Source organism: Vicugna pacos, chromosome 12 (genome assembly GCF_048564905.1).
Source record: "Vicugna pacos chromosome 12, VicPac4, whole genome shotgun sequence".
NCBI classification, from domain to species: Eukaryota; Metazoa; Chordata; class Mammalia; order Artiodactyla; family Camelidae; genus Vicugna; species Vicugna pacos.
The window spans coordinates 32,361,137-32,374,716 of record NC_132998.1 but is presented as its reverse complement, the minus strand read 5'-3'; the positions used below and the strand labels follow the sequence as shown (position 1 = coordinate 32,374,716).

The following is a 13,580-nucleotide window of genomic DNA, read 5'->3' as shown; positions in this document are numbered from 1 at the left end:
AGGTGCTGGGAGGGGGCACGACCCGCCCTCCTGCCTAGCCAGTCTGCAACATCTGACTGCGGCATCCGGAGGAGCAGTGACCCGCCCGCCCGCCGCAATGGAGAGCTGCATCTGACCCCCTGTTAGGAGGAGGCGCGATCTGCTTGCCAACAGGTGCTGGGAGCAGCACAGAAGAGGGCGCCAAGGGAGAGCCTATGAAAACAAGCTGAGCTTCCAAAACAGGACGAAGACAGAAGGACTTCACATTAAAAGCACACAGACTCCAGGAGAACACCGACAACCCCCTTTTTTTTTTTTTTGCTTTTTTTGTTTGTTTTTGTTTTTGTTTTGTTGTTTTTTTTTAAATCTGTTTTTACCTGTTCTATTTTCAATTACTCTCTTAATTTTTACTTCTTAATTCATTTCTATTTCTCTTGGGTTTTGATGTCCTGTTATTGATTAGACACAGGCTTCAAACACATATATTCATCTCCCCACCCCCCCTTTTTTTTAAAGGTTTTAAAAGGACGTCTCCACCCGATTAATATTCTGCTTCAACCCGCTCTTCTATTATTCATTATACACTGTTTTCAAACCCTCTTTCTCCCTTCTTTTAAAAATCTTTCTCTCTCTCTCTTATTTTTTTCTTTTTTTTCCTAAGTTCTATTCCTAAATAGGCATTAGATAGATAAAATCCTTAAGATCCAAAATAGACAACTGATACTCCATAAACCACAGTGCCAGAGAGGTATGAGCAAGATGAAGAAGCAGAGAAACCTTTCCCAATTAAAAGAACGAGAGGAATCCCCTGAAAGAAAGCTCAATGAAATAGACATCGATAGCCTACTAGATCAAGATTTCAAAAAAGGAGTGATTAAATTGCTGAAGGAATTAAAAGAGATAGTGCTTAGAGAAATAAAATATGTCAAAAATGAAACTGAAGCTATAAAGAAGAGCCAAGCAAAATGGGAAAACTCATTGACAGAGCTGAGGGATGATCTAACAGCTGTGCAAAGCCGACTAGTTAATGCAGAGGAACGAATTAGTGATCTAGAAGACAGGGCAACAGAAAGCACCCATTCAGAAGAAATACAAGATAAACAAATAAAAAATAATGATAATAGCATAAGGGACCTATGGGATAATATAAAGCATCCCAATCTTCACATAATAAGGGTCCCAGAAGGGGAAGAAGGATCAAAGGGGATTGAAAAGGTTTTTGAAGAAATCATGACTGAAAACTTCCCAAACTTAAAGAAGGAATCAGATATACAAGTACAGGAAGCTCAGAGGGTCCCAAACAGGAAGAACCCAAATAGACCCACACCAAGACATATCATAATCAAGATGGCCAGAGTCAAGGATAAAGAAATGATTCTAAAGGCAGCAAGAGAAAAGCAAAGAGTGAATTACAAGGGAACCCCCATAAGGCTCTCAGCTGATTTCTCTATACAAACACTACAGGCCAGAAGGGAGTGGCAAGATATATTCAAAGCCCTGAATGAAAAAAAGATGCAGCCTAGGATACTTTATCCAGCAAGGCTATCCTTTAGGATAGAAGGAGAAATAAAGAGTTTCACAGACAAAAAAAAGCTGCAGGAGTTTAGCAACACTAAACCCATGCTAAAAGAAATATTGAAAGGGCTATTCTAAATAGAAAAGCAGCAGGATGCTACAGAAATGAGAAACGTACAACTGGAAAGGTGATAACTCATGAATTACAAATAAAGAAAACACGAAATTATAAAAGAAGACATACAAATCACTGAGAGTGGGAGAGGGAGGCAGGGAAATATAGAATTTTTTTTTCTTTTTAAAATTTTTTTAACAATAGGATGGGTTTGAGATCATGTTATTATCAGTTTAATAAAAACGGGTATAGGTTAATAGATTTACAAAAAAGGGTAACCACAAGTCAAAAATTTACAAGGGAGTCACAAAAATTAAATAAAATCCATGATAATACAAAGGAAAATTACCAAACCACAAAAGGAAGAAGAAAGGAACAAAGAGGATATACCAATTCAACTGCAAAGATAAGTTCAAAATGGCAATAAACACACATCTATCATTAATTACTGTAAATGTTAATGGACTAAATGCTCCAGTCAAAAGACATAGAGTGGCAGACTGGATAATAAAGCAAGAACCTTCAATATGCTGCATACAAGAGACCCACTTTAGGGAGAAGGACACATATAGATTGAGAGTGAAAGGATGGAAAAGGATATTCCATGCAAATGGAAAAGCCAAAAAAGCAGGTGTTGCAGTACTGATTTCAGACAAAATAGACTTTAAAACAAAGGCCATAAAGAAAGATAAAGAAGGACATTTTATAATGATTAAAGGAGTGATACAAGATGAAGATATTACACTCGTTAATATATATGCACCCAATATAGGAGCACCTAAGTACATACAAGAATTACTAACAGAGATAAAGGGGGATATTGATGGGAATACAATCATAGTTGGAGATTTTAACACTGCATTAACATCACTAGACAGATCTTCCAGACAGAAAATAAACAAGGCAACAGAGAAATTAAATACTACAATAGAAAAACTAGGTTTGCTGGATATTTTCAGAGCATTACACCTCCAAAAAATAGAATATACATTCTTTTCAAGTGCACATGGAACATTTTCCAGGATCGATCATGTACTTGGGCACAAAAGAAACCTCCACAAATTTAAGAAGATAGAAATTATCTCAAGCATCTTTACTGACCACAATGCCATGAAACTGGAAATCAACAACAGAGAAACAAAGGAGAAAAAAAGAAAAGCATGGAGATTAAACAATATGTTATTGAAAAAACAATGAATCAATGAGGAAATCAAAGCTGAAATTAAAAAATACCTTGAGACAAATGATAATGAAAGCACAACTACTCGAAACCTATGGGACACAGCAAAGGCAGTGCTAAGAGGGAAGTTTACAGCGATACAGGCCTTCCTCAAAAAAGAAGAACAATCTCAAATAAACAAGTTAACCCACCACCTGAATCAATTAGAAAAAGAAGAACAAAAAGCCCCAAAAAGCAGCAGAAGGAAGGAAATAATAAAGATCAGAGAGGAATTAAATACAATAGAGATTAACAAGACCATAGAAAAAATCAACCAAACCAAAAGCTGGTTTTTTGAAAAAGTAAATAAAATCGACAAACCTTTGGCCAAACTCACAAAGAAGTAAAAAGAGAGAGCACAAATTAGCAAAATAAGAAAGGAAAATGGAGAAATTACAACAAACAAAATAGAAATACAGAATATCATACGAGAATATTATGAAAAACTATATGGAACCAAACTGGATAACCTAGAGGAGATGGACAAGTTTCTGGAAACATACTGTCCACCAAAACTGAATCAAGAAGAAACTGAACACTTGAACAACCCGATCACTAGAAAGGAAATAGAAATAGCAATTAAAAACCTCCCTACAAATAAAAGTCCAGGACCGGACGGCTTCACCGGGGAATTCTACCAAATATACAAAGAAGAACTCATACCAGTCCTTCTCAAACTCTTCCAGACGATTGAAAAGGAGGGAATACTCCCAAACTCATTCTATGAAGCCACCATCACCCTGATACCAAAACCAGGCAAAGACACTACAAAAAAAGAGAATTATAGGCCAATATCACTGATGAACATAGACGCCAAAATCCTCACCAAAATTTTAGCAAATAGAATGCAACAACACATAAAAAAGATTATACATCATGACCAAGTGGGGTTCATCCCAGGGACACAAGGCTGGTTCAACATACGCAAATCAATCAATGTAATACATCACATCAACAAGAGAAAGGACAAAAACCACATGATCATCTCAATCGATGCAGAAAAAGCATTTGATAAAATTCAACACCCATTTATGATAAAAACTCTCGCCAAAGTGGGTATAGAGGGAACATATCTCAACATAATAAAAGCTATATATGACAAACCTATAGCCAGCATAGTTCTCAACGGTGAAAAACTCAAAAGCTTCCCACTAAAATCTGGGACAAGACAAGGATGCCCACTATCACCACTCCTATTCACTATAGTCCTGGAAGTCCTAGCCACAGCAATCAGGCAAGAGAAAGAAATAAAAGGGATCCAAATTGGAAAAGAAGAGGTAAAAGTGTCATTATATGCTGACGACATGTTACTATATATAGAAAACCCTAAAAGGTCCACACAAAAGGTACTAGAGCTGATTGAAGAATTCAGCAAGGTAGCAGGTTACAAAATTAATGTTCAAAAATCAGTTGCCTTTCTTTCCACTAACGATAAATCAACAGAAAAAGAAAGTAAAGAAACAATCCCCTTTAAAATAGCACCCAAAGTAATAAAATATCTGGGAATAAATCTAACCAAGGAGGCGAAAGAATTATACACAGAAAACTATAAACCATTGATGAAGGAAATTAAAGAAGACTTTAAAAAATGGAAAGATATTCCATGCTCTTGGATTGGAAGAATCAATATTGTTAAAATGGTCACACTGCCCAAGGCAATCTACAGATTTAATGCAATCCCTAACCAATTACCCAGGACATATTTCACAGAACTAGAACAAATCATAATAAAATTTATATGGAACCATCAAAGACCTAGAATTGCCAAAGCATTACTGAAGAGAAAGAAAGAGGCTGGAGGAATAACTCTCCCAGACTTCAGACAATACTATAGAGCTACAGTCATCAAGACAGCATGGTATTGGTACCAAAACAGACATATAGACCAATGGAACAGAATAGAGAGCCCAGAAATGAACCCACAAACTTTTGGTCAACTCATCTTCGACAAAGGAGGCAAGAATATACAATGGAATAAAGACAGTCTCTTCAGCAAATGGTGTTAGGAAAACTGGACAGCAGCATGTAAAACAATGAAGCTAGAACACACCCTTACACCATATACAAAAATCAACTCAAAATGGATTAAAGACTTAAACATAAGACAAGATACAATAAACCTCCTAGAGGAAAACATAGGCAAAACATTATCTGACATACATTTCAAAAATTTTCTCCTAGAAGAAATAAAAGCAAGAATAAACAAATGGGACCTAATGAAACTTACAAGCTTCTGCAGAGCAAAGGAAACCAGAAATAAAACAAGGAGAAAACCTACGGAATGGGAGAAAATTTTTGCAAGTGAAACCGATAAAGGCTTGATCTCCAAAATATATAAGCAGCTCATACGACTCAATAAGAAAAAAATAAACAACCCAATCCAAAAATGGGCAGAAGACCTAAACAAGCAATTCTCCAAGGAAGACATACAAATGATCAAAAAGCACATGAAAAAATGTTCAATATCACTAATTATCAGAGAAATGCAAATCAAAACTACAATGAGGTATCACCTCACACCAGTCAGAATGGCCGTCATTCAAAAATCCAAAAATGACAAATGCTGGAGAGGCTGTGGAGAAAGGGGAACCCTCCTACACTGCTGGTGGGAATGCAGTTTGGTGCAGCCACTATGGAAAACAGTGTGGAGATTCCTCAAAAGACTAGAAATAGATTTACCATATGACCCAGGAATCCCACTCCTGGGCTTGTACCCAGAAGGAAATCTACTTCAGGATGACACCTGCACCCCAATGTTCATAGCAGCACTATTTACAATAGCCAAAACATGGAAACAGCCTAAATGTCCATCAACAGGTGACTGGATAAAGAAGAGGTGGTATATTTATACAATGGAATACTACTCAGCCATAAAAACCGACAACATAATGCCATTTGCAGCAACATGGATGCTCCTAGAGAATGTCATTCTAAGTGAAGTAAGCCAGAAAGAGAAAGAAAAATACCATATGAGATCGCTCATATGTGGAATCTAAAGACTCATGGACAGAGAATACAGACTTGTGGTTACCAGGGGGGTAGAGGGTGGGAAGGGATAGACTGGGATTTCAAAATTGTAGAATAGATAAACAAGATTACACTGTATAGCACAGGGAAATATACACAAAATGTTATGATAAATCACAGAGAAAAAAATGTGACAATGAGTGTGTATATGTCCATGAATGACTGAAAAATTGTGCTGAACACTGGAATTTGACACAACATTGTAAAATGATTATAAATCAATAAAAAATGTTAAAAAAAGTGCAAGTGGTTATGATGAATACTAACTTAGTCCTTCTAAGAGACAGGCACTTCATACTCATTTTTAAATTTATAGCTCACAATAATTTAACGTGGTATTTTCTACTATTATTATCTCCATTTTACAGATGATGAAACTGAGGGGGAACTTAAGTAACTTATCCAAGGTGACACAAGTAGTAGGTGGCTAACATAGAATTAAATTAGGTAAAACTAAAAGCTCAAGAGAGTTCATTTTTGCAAAATCCTGAGTTCCTTAAAGGCTCTGTAAGTGAATTATCCTTGAGTGTCCTCGTTGTATTTTGAAGTATAGGGTTTAGACAACACAGTGAGGTGGTTAAGAGCCGCAGTGAAACTTCCTGGGTGTGAATCCTCATCTATCCATCTAGAACAGCATTCATACACCCTCGTCACTCTGTCTATTCTTTTGCTTCATATTTCTCCATAGCAACAATCTTTACCTATAACATATTTTTTACTTCTTTTTGTCTGCATACTCCACTAAAATAAGTTGCATGGGGAGAGTGATCTTGTAGGTTTGGTTTCCTAACACCATATCTTCAACATCTAGAACACAGCCTGGCATGTGGTAGGTATTTCATAAAAATATCTATTAAATGAATAGATAATTAATTAATGGATTGAAGGAACCTAACGTTTTTCTTAGTTTATCTTCAATCTTCTTTTAAAAATTTATTTAATAAACATGAATATAGCCCATATCATGTGCCAAGCTCCATTTTAAGTGCTTTACAAATATTGACTCATTTAAATCTCCCAACACCCCAGTGGGGTAGGTAAAATCAAACTCAGGGAGCTCCAGCCATGTTCCCAACTATTACACCATGCTGCTTCCTGGCTTAATCCTATAAAAATGTCACCTCTGTGTAGGTGAATGCTCTAAAGATGTGTTTTCGCTCTCTCCTTGCCCATCTTTTCTTCCTCTCTATCCAGATTAAAGAAAATAAATAAGATTATTTTAGTTATTTTACTTTATTTTACTATGCCTTTCCTTCTTTGAAACAGCAATTCTTACCATTAGTGAAGCTTCTCTAAGGCCACCTACAAGAATAAACAAGCTGTTTAACCCCAGTGGCTGCTGGACAACTGACATGGTCTGTGTCTGCCTCTCTCCTTGTCCGTGTCTGTCTCTTTCCTGACTTTCTAGGGCTTTTGGATCCCCACCACAGCCCTTCCCTTCCAGTCTTGAGAAGGGAGTTTAGTGGTCTGCAGAAGTTGCAAAAATTGCTTTTTTAGCCTGAAACTTAAAAAGGGACCCAATTTAGAAACAATTCCTTTTCTTATGTTTAGCCATTTGGTTCTTTCTTGTCTTTTTACAGTTTTCCTCACAAAGCATCTTCAGAGCATCGGATCTCACAGACAGCAGAGTATCCGACCCAGGAGGCAATTTGTCATGAAGATGGACACCTGGGATTTAGTTCCAGCTCTGTCGCTAAGGAACAATCTGTGTCAAGGCAAGTCATTTAATATGACCCACGCTTATCCTCACCTGTGAAATGACTCAGGTGAGAGGTTGAGTTGGATATTTTAAGGTACTTTGCTGCTGTAAATTGTGATTTTCTTGGAAGACTTAACACTAGGAAGAGGAAGTGCTCAGATATCTAAATACCTTTACTCTTACTACTGATTGCAGTATCCCTCCAAGGGAGCCATTGCTCTTTATTAAACAGGGGTGAACTTCTCAAAGTTGAAGGATGACAGCTGCTGGGAATGGTGATAGATCAGAACCTATTTACTCACAGAATTCCTCCCATATTTCTCTGTAAATGTCATGGGGGATAATGAGTAAAATGATAGTTCGGTTCTGTGGTCTACATAATAAACTATTTCAAGATAAATTCACTTTAACATTAAAAATCCTCCATCTTTAGCTTAGGAAGAATGCAGCAGCCCTCTTGCTTTCTGAAATGGCATAAAAACCGTGGAACAGAGCATCTGTGAGTAAGCTGGGACTGCACCACTCTCATGTCTAGCAGTTCTCTGGATAGCTTTCCAGCCCAAACAGCTGTAGCTATTTTGTACTTTGTATGTACTGGGTTTTGTCATTTCAAAGGGCTCAAGGAGCTTTAAAAATACCAGCCATTCCTTCCCTCAATGTACTCCTGAAGAGCAGACTGGTTACTGGTTTCCACTCATAAACAGAAAGCACGAGGCATAAGGGAACAGGTCACTGGAGGAAAGTGCAGGCCACCAGGTTGTAAGTGTTACATTCATGAAGGACCTGCCTAACTTCTTTGTAAAACATTTAAATATAAAGGTGCTCAGCTGGAAACAGTCTTTGGGAGTCCTGGCCTGACCTGTTCGGGACTGATTTTTAATCTGCATTCTTGTTTGGCTTGGTCTAGTTTAATAAACATTAACTGAGCATTACTATGTCCAGACGCTCCATGCCTAGGAAATGACAATGAATATGACAAAGATCCTAATCTTGAACAAGAGAGAAACAAACTAGTCAATAGGTAGTTTTATAGGGTATAGAGGGAACACAGAAGGGTTCAATTAGAAATCTAGCCCAGATAGAGGATGTCATAAAAGGCTTCTTCAAGGAGTAAATGTTAAGGAATTAATTCTTCTGTGAAGAAGGGCAGCAGCTGAGGGGCAGAAAACGGTGTTTCTGGCACAGAATGGCTAGATTCTTAGGAATTCTGTTACCTTTTCCTGGGAAAGGAGATTATATTTCTTGGCTTACCTTGGAGTTGAGTGAGGGTCATGAAACTGAGTGCTGGTGCATCAACTGTGGTCTAAAGTAAGTGACGCACTTCCAATCCTGGCAATAGAACATCTGGGATCATCCCTTCCCCCTCCCCTTACGGAGGCTCTCAAAGAACTCCAAGATGGGAGAACCCCATGATGGAGAAGCCTGGATTTCTGAACGAGACTGAAAAGATCATCATACAGTGTATCTGCCGAAGGCAGACTTCTGAGATGGGCCCCAGTGAGCCCACCTCTCCTTGTGTTTGGGCTGGATTAATGGCTTGACTGTAATAAATAGAACAGGCAAAAAGGATGGGATGTTATGGAAGACTAAGATTTCCTGTCTTTTGCTAGCACTTTCTTGTCCTCTCACTTGTGCTGCTGAAGCCAGATTCATGTTGTGAGATTCATTACGGAGGGGCCCATGTGACAAGGAACTGAGGGAGGCCTTCAGCCGATAGCTTGTGAGGCACTAAGGCCTCAGCCGAAAACTCCTGAAGATCAGAATCTTGCCCACAACCACATGAGTGAGCTAGGAAGTGGATTCTTCCCAGATGAATCGTGAGAGGACAGTAGTCTTGTGAGAGACCCCAGAACCAGAGGACCCTAAGAAACAAAGCGTCTCCCAAATTCCTACTCCACAGAAATAGTGGGATAATAAATGTTGTTATATGCCACTAAGATTTGGGGTAACTTATTATATAGCAATAGATACTAACAGAGATCTTATTTTTCTACTGGAATAAGAGATAACTATTTTTTTTTTCAACCAAAATCTCAAACTGAGGATAGGGAATGGGGTAATTTATCTGGTCAGAGGTATTCAATGCCATTCAGTGAAAAAACAATTGAAATTATGTAACTCAACAATTATTGGTAAAATTGAACTGAACTGGGCAGCTGAAATGTACGTGTTCGTTGTGCAGTAAAGTAGAAGTTGGGTTGCAATGAACAAAGCAATGAATACCAGAAACTGTGCTATGATTAAGAGCCCTGTGATAACAACACTTATGGGTCATCAAGTATTTTGAGTTTGAGTTTTGAGGAACTCCAATGTTTAACTGAGGAGCATGGGCAGGCAAGGAGAGAGGGCAGCAGAGAGGCAGGAAGATAACTGGGTGCTGTGGAGGCCAAAAGAGGACCATGTTGACAGCTGACAAGAGCACTGGAACTTACTGAAGCCAAAGTGAAGTGAAAGCAGCTTATGGAATTTCTGGTCTGCTGGTCACTGGTGACCTTGGCACTGGTTGTATGGGGTGGCAACAGAGGAACTAGTTAGACCCAAGTAGGCTGAAGGATGAGTGGGAAAGAAGGAAAGCAGATAATTCCTAAAGATATTATGGAACAGGAAAATAGGAAACAAATTGAAAAATGAAGTGAGCATGTGATACAAAAGTTGCCAGTGTACTGAAATACATTTTCAATTCAGGATGAGAGATTAAGAGAGCAGATACACTATGGGCCTTGACACAAAATTCTGCAAACCTTTATAATGAAAATCCTTTGAATTCCTGACCACCAGGTGTTCTATTATCAAAGGACAAAAGAGATTATGTCCTTATAAAAGGATTTTAGAGCATTATCCAAAGACTTGGCAATACAGAATTCTTATCTGGAAAAAGGTAAATGATATGTTGCAAATAAGTAATCAGATAATTTCCCTGTGTTTAGGGGACTGAAAAAGCCCAATATCCTTAAAGTTTCTAGGAGAATGCAAAATAAGCCATCTTCTCATGGAACTTTTGGTGTGTTTCCTGTCTCAAAAAGAGAAAAGGGTAAAATTTGATCTTCAGAAGTCCCGGGAAACTTTAAGACCTAAGAAAAGACTGTGTTAGGGTTGGTGACGGAAGTGGATGCTGGGTGAAAATGAATAATGAAGCTTTGCTACTAAAGGTCAAGCACTGTCAAAGATAGAGGGAAAGAATGGATGGAGAAAGGGAATGATGTGATTACTGTTCTAAAGATGTCCATGTTTAGAACACATGGAACATATTCTATGTGTTCAATGCATCAAATGTACTGGAGAACAGGTAGACCTTGGCACTGGTAAATACTTCAATGTTAATAGGGGCATATTACAAGAAAAACATTCTTACCAAAGGAATAAACTTTTGTCTTTCAAATTTGAAACAACAAATACAAATAAAGCATGAAAAACATGCTTTGAACTGTGCTAACAGATCAAGATTGCACTTAGTAAACCATCTTTTCCTTGTTTAGGAACAATCGCACCAATTCCAAAACACAATATGTTAATTAAAGGATCTCAGGTAGCAATCATGGAATATTTTTCATGACAGATGAACATTTGAGGACCAAATATTCTGAGAACCAAAACTGTACAAACAAAATGAAGAGACATTTTGTCCATTTTCTGGCAGTGCTAAGTTAGAGTGAATGCAAATGAATGTGCTGGCAGTGAAATTACACTATTAACCATCTAAAGATTGGGCTCATTACCTAAGAAGGCAAAGCATCAATTTGTAGCATTACAATACGTTGTTTGTGCTGCTGAACACGTGCTTGGATGTTTTTATATATTCTCTACTCATTTGGGTGCATAGTAAGCAGTTCAGCATCAGCCTCTTGATAGCAGCTTCATTTTGTATTATTTCTATTATATTGTTTCCTCAAAAGGGAATGAGATTCTGTCTTAAAAATAAACACTTCATTTATTTTCCAAATAATTCTGGGTTCAGATTCTTTTGTTTCACAAAATGGCATGTATAGGATTATAGATATAGCTAAAAAATTGAGATACTCTGTGATTTAAAAAATTTATATTTGAACAACATGTGAAAAAATGTTCATTCATTCAGTCACTCATTCTTTCACCCTTTTAATGTGCATGTATTGAGCTACACATGGTGGGAAGTCCAAGGATGGATGTGAAATTGTCTCTGCCCTCAGGATCCTTATAACATAGAAATAGTAGAATATCATTGGTACCTTCAGACAGAACAAGCATAGGGCCATCAAATCTCAGAGGAAAGAGAGAGCACGGTATTCTTTCATTCCACAAATTATTTTTTGACCACCTATGATGTGCTAGGCACTATTCCAGGGACTGGATATATAGAAGGGAAAAATATAGCCAAGGTCCCTTACTTCATTGACCTGGATGTGAGATGAAAAATAAGGAAAAGAACAGACAAATAATATAACTTCAGGGAGCCACAAGCGCTATGAAGAAAACTAAAGCAGGACAATATGAAGGACAGTGACAGTGGCAAGAGGTGTGACTCTAAGGGCACAAAGTCCTCCGTGAGGAGGTAACTGCTGAGTAGAGACTTGGTGTAAGGAACAAGCATTTGAAGATCTGAAGGAAAAGGCTTTCCTGGCAGATAGACCAATATGGAAAGGCTTTGAGGCAAAAAAGAGTTTGGCATGCTCTAGAACAAAAAAGAAAGCCACATGACTAGAGTGTGGGAGAAAGGGAAAGTGAGAGATGAGGTCATATTGGGGGGAAGGGGTCAGATTCCATGGACTTTCAGATGCCATGGTAAAGATTCCATTCTAAGAAATAAAGGGAACCAACTGGAGACTTTAAGCAGGGTGTGGCATGACCTGATTTACGTTTCTTGCTCAATGCTGTGTGGAAATCCAATTGTAAAGTGGTAAGAAAGGTAACTAGGACAGAGATTAGGCATCCATGCATCATCCAGGCAAGAAGACCAATGAGAAATTGACTCAAGTGGTCTAACCTAAAGACGACAGGATCTGTTATGCTAGTCTGATTAGAGGTGGTTGGTTTGGACTAGGGTAATAATTACTAAGGTGGTGATTCCCTGGATCCACTTCAGGGGAAGTTTCACAAAAAAAGTGATAAAGAACCATTTGAGTTGAACTTTAAATGATGGGCAGATTTGTGACAAGTGGGGAGGCATTCATTGATCCACTGAGTGCCTACCAGGGGCTGGTCAGTGTGGTAGGTGTTGGGGAGATGGCAGTGCAGAAATCCTTGCTGAGAGTGAAGAGGAAACTTGCTGAGGAAGTAATATTTTAAGTAAGAATACAAAAGTAGTGAGGTGAACACTATGTCAATAAGAATTACTTCCAGATATAGTTCTAAGGATGCTTTATTCTCTTCCTTTTAATATAGAAAACTGTATGATTAAACTCCTCTGTATGCTCAACTTTCCTTGAATTTGCAAAAGTGCTAAGTTTCTATCAGTAGAAACTCAGTTCATGTCAGCTGGCAAACTTCATCATGTCACTTCCTTAGAAACAGTGGTTAATATTTATCTTTTGCATTTCAAGAAGGAGAAATTATAACCTCCTCAGAGAGGAAAGGAGCACAGGAGAATACAAAAGTATGATAAATTCATGTATCTAGACGCCTCCATGACTGTCCATCTGCTAACCTGCCTCCGACCCTACCCCCTGAATCTTTTCCCAGCTGGATGCCCCAACTTCAGTATTCCCTCCTTCTAATTCCTCTCTTACACTGCCTCCAGAATTAACTGGCCGAAAGCAGTCTAGTCATGTCCATTCCCTAGTGCTTACAGAATAAATTTCAAATTCCTTAGCCTGATACCAACCTGACCCAACCTACTTCTTATGTTTTATCTCTGACTCCACATTCCAATTGTTTTAATCACATTGGGTTTTTTTTTCTTTTTTTAAATTATTTTAAAAATTGTGGTGAAAAAACAAAACATAGAATTTACCACCTTAAACCATCTTGAAGTGGTATTAAGGACATTCACATTGTCGTGCAAATCCCATTGGATTTTAAATCACACAGCATCACTGATCCCTTAATGCTTC

The 13,580-nt window shown here is 38.0% G+C and overlaps 1 protein-coding gene across 7 annotated transcripts in view; it reads right to left on the bottom strand.

Moving 5' to 3' along the window:
* The window catches only part of ANKS1B (ankyrin repeat and sterile alpha motif domain containing 1B), an 862,484-nt gene that overhangs the window by 293,425 nt on the left and 555,479 nt on the right, over nucleotides 1-13,580 (bottom strand). The gene's annotated exons all lie outside the window — the stretch shown is intronic.